This window comes from Grammomys surdaster, unplaced genomic scaffold (genome assembly GCF_004785775.1).
Source record: "Grammomys surdaster isolate TR1022 unplaced genomic scaffold, NIH_TR_1.0 133, whole genome shotgun sequence".
In the NCBI taxonomy this organism is placed as follows: Eukaryota; Metazoa; Chordata; class Mammalia; order Rodentia; family Muridae; genus Grammomys; species Grammomys surdaster.
The window spans coordinates 4,016,454-4,024,511 of record NW_021604591.1 but is presented as its reverse complement, the minus strand read 5'-3'; positions in this window follow the sequence as shown (position 1 = coordinate 4,024,511).

Sequence of the window (8,058 nt, the reverse complement as noted above, 5' to 3'; positions counted from 1 at the left end):
GTCAACCTTAGTGCCATTCCTCAGAGCACTGTCCACCTTTAGTTTTGAGACAGGCTCTCTGCCTGGAGCTCCGAGGATCCACCTATCCCTGCCTGCCCAGCACTGACTGGCATTGCAAGTGTCAAACACTACATCCTGTTTTCTTAAGCAGGTTATGGGACTCGACCTTAGGTCATCACTCCAGTCACTAAGCCATTTCCTCAGTTCCAGTGCACATTCTTATATGATCCTTTGCCAGATACCTATGCAGGTTTGCTTGTCTTTTTTTTTTTTTTTTTTTGAGACAGGGTCTCATTGTGTATCTCTAGCTGGCCTGAAACCCACTAGGTCAACCTGACTGACCTTGAGCTCAAACAGATCCTCCTGCCTCTGCTGCCCATGTAGCTGGGATTAAAGGCATGTGCCACCATGCCTGGCCTCAGTTTTTACATTTTTCAACCTACAACAACTTCCTATCCAGACCTCAAAACTTGAAGGAAACGAAAAGAACTCGACCTCAAAGCCTAACAACTCAGCTTCCTGACTTCTCAGTGGCCCGTTAGCTGATGCTTCCCAGGGGAAGGCCAGAGAGGGCAGCAGGAGGCAACTTCCAGTAGCAGTCCAGCACTTCCCTCTCTCCCCCAGGCTGTTTCCAACACCCGACAAAGCTCTTTCCAAATGTTCCTCCACTGCTGTGACATTTGTCACACTTCATCTCTGACAGACTGTGAGCTCTAGGAAGCTCAAGATAGGGAGCCCAATACATCCTTTCCTCAAGAGAGCTGTCACACTGTCTGTTTTCTACCTGGGATAAGCATGGTGGCAAACATCTATAATCCAAATACTTGGGGCCCTAAGGCAAGAGAGTCATTGGAGTTTGAGTCCAGCCTAGGCAATGCAGGGAGATCTGTCTGCACTAATTTGCTTTCTGTTGCAGTGATAAAACACTGACCAAAAGCAACTTGGGAAGGAAGGGGTTTATTTTATCTTACAGACCATCATTGAGGGAAACTGGGAGGAACCTAGAGGCAGGAACCTGGAGACAGAAATGCTGCTTACTAACATCTTTTCTCTGGCTTGCTCAGGTAGCTGTCTCATATAACCCAGACCTACTTGCTTAGGGATGACACCACCCACAGTAGGCTAGGTCCTCCTACATTAATTAACAATCAAAAAATGCCTTCACATGGATACCACAAGTCAATCTGATGGAGGTTGGGTTTTTTTTTTAAGTTTATTTTATGTACATCAGTGTTTTGCCTACACACATGCCATGTACCATGTACATGTAATGCCCTCAAAGGCCGGAAGGGGTGTCAAATCCCCTGAAATTGAAGTTATAGGCAGTTGTTAGCTGCTATGTGAATGCTGGGAGCCAAATCCAGGTTCTTTGAAAGAGCAGCCAGTTCTCTTAACTGGGGAGTCATCTCTCTCCAGATACTTGAGCCCTCCTGGATTTTGGTATTGGTAGGGGTTTCTGAATCCAATCCCCATGATACTGAAGGATGGCTATACTAGTTAGAACTACTGTCATTTTATTGAGACGTCTTGGAGAGCTAGGATCAGTAAGCATCACACACCTAGTAAGAGAACAGCGGAGACTTGACCACAAGTCTGTCTGACATGGAACAAGAAGTCTTTAACCTCTGTCCTTGTCTCTGGAAGCCACAGAGCAGCTGAAGAAGTAGCAGCCATCTCAGGGGAGACCCTCCATGTGGAGAAACATGAACCATGGTGAACACAGCAGCCTTCCTACACTAACCATTGGTTTCTTCTCTTTCTTTTCCTCCTAGGTGGTAGGGGCTCCTCTCTTGGTGTGTTCTCTGGGTACCTGGCAATCCATGCCCTGACTCAAGTCCAGAGAGCTCTGTCTCCCAGTTCCTGGCACCAGGCAAGGAAGGCTATCCAGTGTCAGAGATCAGCAAAGCCCCCCACGTGACCACCCCTTGGACCAGCTCTTATTTTCCTAGCATGCCTCAACCACGTCTCCAGCAAGTGGTTTCGATGGCAGTCAGCCAAGGCAAGGCCAGGCTCTCGTTTGGCTGGTCACAGATGCCTGGTCACAGAACAGCTGCTCCCTGCATGTGTCTGGCCCCAAAGGCCAACTGTTTCCACTCAGTTCCTGCAGTCCTAATGCCTCCTCGTTCCTCTGTCCATGTCCCCAGTTGTCCCTTCCCAGAAAGCCATCCTGAACCAGAGCCATTAGCTCTGGGCTTGATTTCTAAATACTCAGCAGCCCCAGTCATTTTGGCAGCACTGGGCAGGCGGCCCCAGACTATGCCTTCCATGCTTAAGGCTGTTTTAAAGGCATCCTTGTTTCCTTTCAGTTGCTTTGACAAAATAACTCAGCCCAAAAGTAACTCAGGGGAGGAAAGGGTCTATTTCTTACAACTTACACATCACACTCCATCACCGAAGAAAGTCACACTAGGGACTGTAGCCAGGAACCTCGAACCAGGAACCACAGAAGAACACTGATGCTGGATTACTACCCTCTGGCTCACTCACAGGCACGTGCTTAACTAGCTTTTTCTCTTTGTTAAAGCCCACAGACACTGAGTGCCTATTTACTTATTTTATTATTTATTTGTCTGTCTGTCTGTCTGTCTATAATATACATGGGGGTCCCCTGGGATGAGAATTACAGATAGTTGTGAGATGTCTGTCTTTCTGTCTGTCCGTTTATACATGGGATCCCCTGGGATGAGAATTACAGTTGGTTGTGAGATGTCTGTCTATCTGTCTGTCTTCTATCTGTTTATACATGGGATCCCCTGAGATGAGAATTACAGATGGTTGTGAGCTGCCAGACAGGAGCCAGGATCCTCTGGAGGAGCAGCAAGTACTCCTGATTACTAAGGGTCTCCAGACCCTTATCTAACTTTCTCATATACCCCCCTACCCCACTTGGGGTGGTACCACCCACAGTGGGCTGGGACCTCATAAATCAACTAATAATCAAGACAACCCCCCCCAAGCCAGTTTGATAGGAACAATTCCTCAATCAAGGCTTTTCTCTCACATGACCCTAGGCTGTGTCAAGTTGACCTTTGTCCTGGATGACCAGGACCAAAGGGTTGTATAGAATTCTAAACTCATTTTTCTGTTGTCTTTGATTCTAAGTAACTACTGAGCTCTGCGGCAGGCCCTAGAAACCACTAGTCACATGTGGGACCTAGCAGAAAAAAACAGTAGCACACAAGCATGATGCTTTAGAAACAGCAGCTACAACTGCAGAAGGCACAGCAGCCCTTGGGACTCTGAAGCAGGGTTACAGCAGCTTCTGTGGCCACCAGTAATCATACACTAGTAATCATGGCCTCTCCTTTACAACAGTCTGTCTAGTCCTGCAGCAGCAATGTCGGCTGAGCCCCCTCCACATGCCACGTGCTGGGCTCTGCATGTGGTCTCTAACCCAGCCCTTCCAATGATGCTGTATTCTATTTTACAGAAAGAAAACCAAGGCACAGAACTCAGGCCCACCTGTCAATGAAGAAACCACAATGTAGTACAGGCGGTCTGAGAGTTATGCTAGATGCGTTTTCAAGTTGACAGCTACACGGCCCAAAGAAGATCAAAGTTAAACTGCAGAATGGGAGGTGGAGGAAAAAGCTCCCAAGTATTGACAGAGCACCTCAATTCCTGCCCAACCCACCGGGGTCAATTTTCTGTACTTGACCCCAGCGATCTGATACTGAGGCCCAAAGAATGAATCTGTTTCCTGATGCTCACATCCTGACTTTCTCTCCCAGCTAAAGTGGACACCAGGAGGCTAAGAGGGTAGCTTAGTGGGAGGATACTCTACTTGCACAAAGTCCTGGGTTCAGTTCCAAGAGATACGATGAAATAAAATGGATACTGGGAACTACACATTTCAAGAACCGTTTTCATCTGGGCACCGCCTTCAGGGCTTGTGATTTGTTCACAAGGACTCAAAACCACAGGCCACACTGGGATTGACCATACACCACTAACAAAGAGATACAGAGAGCCACAGGGTCCCTTCTCATCAGCATTTCATGGGAGGGTCAATCCAGGGCAGCCTGTGCTCCCCTCAGTTCTCATGATTCAATGTCTGGAAGCAAAAGCTGTTATTGAGACTCTGGGAGGTCAGTTATTAATAGAGTCAAAGACTGGACTTTACTTGAAAGACAGGCACCCTCTCTACCCTGTGCTGAAGTATTGAAGTCGCTGGGGTGGCTTATTGCTTGTTAGTGCCCCCTAATGACAGCATCTTCCCTTCCAAGGAAAGGTCAAAGTTAGCATTTCATTCTGTCTCTTGCAACACAAAGAACTTCCCAGCAGCTGGCTGAGAAGGGTGGGCCAGGGAAGCTTGCTTCACCATTTCTCTGTTGAGACCCGCTCCCTTCATGCATGACACTTTTCCAGACCACTCTTGTCAGCATCCCTTCGAGGCTTTGCAGCTTCCCTGGCCTTCTAGAACCACCAGTCATGACCATAATGCCTTCTTTGTTCCGTGCCTACTTGTCATGTACATGCCTCCCGCCTCGCCAGCTTGCGCACTTCTGGATCACTGAGACTACATTTTAAGATATTTGAGGGGTATGGGGGACTAGGATATAGTGCTTGCCTACAGATCAACTGCTTGCTTACCTATTGTGTGACAGACTTTTCATGGGATGACACAAGACACTCATCTATTCACCCTGGAGAGGGAGGCCATGGCAGACCAAAGAAACGATTGTACCAACATCCAGTTTGGTAACAGTGAGTTTTTATAGGAGTTACTCACAGGACTATGGGTAAGGGGTCACTTACAAAGAGCAGGGATCACTCAAAAGCAGCCACATCACCAGAAAGTCCACCCCAACATGGTCAATATGTCCCCAAATCTGCAACCCTGGAGTTCTCTATGCAGCCTGAGGCACGTCAGTGGCTCTGTCTCCAGACCTCCAGAAACTTCTCATTCACCTCCAGACTGTTGGGGGTGAGCCTTCAGACTTGTGAGCTTCCAGGCATGTGACTTTTTGTTTCCCTCCTGCCTGGCCTCCTGGAGAAAGTATTTGCTCAGAGAGCGTGTTACCATTTTAGGCTGTGTTCCTTCTACAGAATAATAGCTGTGGGTTTTCCCCTAAGGTGGCTCAGGCCTGGTCTACTTCCTTCTGCAGGAAATAGAAAGAGGAAAGGATAGTTGTGCCCAACCGGTTCTTCCCCCACTTTTCATTAAAGTCTGGGCCCCATCCCATGAAGGTATCATCTCCATTCAAGGTGGGTTTTCTCCCCTAGATAATCCTCTTTGGAAAACCTCTCTATCTCTCTGTCTCTCTGTGTGTGTGTGTCTGTCTCTATCTCTGTCTCTCTCTCTTCTCTTTCTGTCTCTGTCTTTTCTCTGCATCTCTATCCCTCTCTCATACAGACACATCATATACCTCATACAGACACATATACACACAAAATGTGCTTCATTAATGACCTACTTGTTTATTTTCTTATTTTATTTCTTTAATTTTTGTGTGTTTTGTTTTAATATTTATTTTATTGTATACATATGACTGTTCTGCATGCATGTATGTCTATGTGTATGTCTATGTGTGGGCCTGGTACCCATGGAGGTCAGGAGGCATGAAATCCCCTGAAACTGGAGTTTATGGATGGTCAACCAGAAACTGCCATGTGTGTTCTGGGAAGTAAGCTATGGTCCTCTGCAAGGACATATGTTTAACCATGGAGCTATCTCTCTAGCCTCTGGTAAGCTATGTCTGTCTGTCTGGTGTCTCTTACTTGGGCTGCGCCTTGATTATTTGTTGATGGATTATCTGTTGGTGAGAACTGAACTGCTCTCGCCAACCTGAGAAGACATTTATGATGATTACTTTTGATTGTCAACTTGACTGACTTAAGGAACAACTAAGGCTGTGCATGAAGGTGGACACCTTTAACCCCAGCACTCAGGAGGCAGAGCCAGGTGGATCTCTGTGAGTTTGAGGCTAGGTTGATCTATATAGTGAATTCCACACTATCCAGGGCTATAGAGTTAGACTCTGTCTCAAAAACAAAACAAAACAAAACAAAACAAAAAACAAACAAAAAACTAAAATGAAAATCAAAAATAAATTTAAAAAACTGGGCTGGAGAGCTGGTGAACCACCTGTAACTCCCATTCCAAGGGGTCTGCCGCCCTCTACAGGCTTCTATGGACACTGCACTCATACACACATAGCAACACACACACACACACACACACACACACACACACACACTTTTTAAAAATATCCTGTTGGGGCATTCCATAAATACACATGAGCAGTCACCACTGTTTTGTAGCTGGCATGGTTAACCCCAGAAACTGCTTCTTCTTTTTTTTTTTTTTTTGTTTGTTTGTTTGTTTGTTTTTCGAGACAGGGTTTCTCTGTGTAGCCCTGGCTGTCCTGGAACTCACTCTGTAGACCAGGCTGGCCTTGAACTCAGAAATCCGCCTGCGTCTGCCTCCCAAGTGCTGGGATTAAAGGCGTGCGCCACCACTGCCCGGCTCAGAAACTGCTTCTGAGATTCTCATTTGCACAGGCTTCCATGACTGCCCAAAGCACCTGGAACTGTCTTCTTCTTAGGGTTGAAATCACAGCCTGGACTATCGCTTGCCTCTTGTATCTCTTCTATACTGATGCTAAGTTCCTTGACCTGAAGCAGGTGATGTCAGTCTCATTGCAAGGACCGCCCAGTGCCCCTTCTCTCCATATTCTGGGCACAGAATGCGCTGTCCTCGCTCTTGACCCAGTCAGTACTCATCCCCACCCTCCACTGTGCATGAATCTGGGGAGTATGGAGAATGCAGGGAGGAGACGGGGCCTTCAAAAGGCCTGACCAGTTGATATGAGATGTCTGAAATGTGCTTACTGGTCAGGGAGGAGTTGGGGAAGAGGTGAGTATGAGTAAAATATATTATATGAGATTCTCAATGAATGAATAAAGACACTGTCTCTTTAAAAAGTACTGACTGAATGCAGAATATAAAGATTTTTCTAGCAGTATTGAGAACCAGTGGAGAAAGAGGAAGTCATCAATCTGTCCCCCGTCGGCCAGTCTGACTAAATTTTCTCTAACTCAACTCAAGCATAGACAACAAACATTAGGAATGACTGAGTTAGGAAGTGACCTAATACAGCTCAACAAGGAGAGCAAGGTGTGGGTCACTGGTGAGAATGTAGCTGAAACAATTGACCACGTGCGAGTGCGCGCACGCGCACGCGCACGCGCACGCGCACACACACACACACACACACACACACACAGTGTCCCACCACAGTCAAACTGCAGGGAGCCAGTCAGGACCTTGAGAGGGGTAAACATGGGGGGTACCCAGGATGCAAGTTCAGGTTGAAGGAGACTAATGCAGTTTGCACTTCAAGATACATTCGGATTCAGTGCACTGGACAGCTACATAGTAAATTTGAGGCTGGCCTAGGGCACATGAGACCCTATTCCAAAAAGATAAAAATAGGCAGAGCAGTGATGGCACACACCTTTAATCTCAACACTTGGGAGGCAGAGACAGGCAGACCTCTGTGGATTCAAGGCTAGCCTGGTTTACAAAGTGAGTTCTAGGACAGCCAGAACTATATAGAGAAACCCTGTCTCGAAAAAAAAAAATAAATAACACATTTAAAAAGAATGCTTCCTATGTCCTTTACCACCCTCCCACTGTTACTCAAGACTTACTCTATCAACTAGCTCTCTTTGTCTACACCCCGCACACCTTCCCCTTATCTCCTGAACTCTTTCCACTGGCGTTAGAAGCAGCTTAGCTTGGTTGGATGTAGAATGCTTGCCTAGCATGCATGAATTCCTGAATTCCATCTCCAGTACTTCACATAGACTGGCATGGTAGCACATGCCTGTCAGCTCAGCACTCCATAGGTTATACTGGGAAGAAGGGACGTTCGAGGTCATCCTGAGCCATAGTGAGTTCAAGACCAGCTTGAGCAACAGGAAACCCTGCAGCAGGAGGAGGAGGAGGAGGAGGAGGAAGAGAAGGAGAAGAAGAAAGAGAAGAAGAAGAGAAGGAGAAGAAGAAGAAGAAGAAGAAGAAGAAGAAGAAGAAGAAGAAGAAGAAGAAGAAGA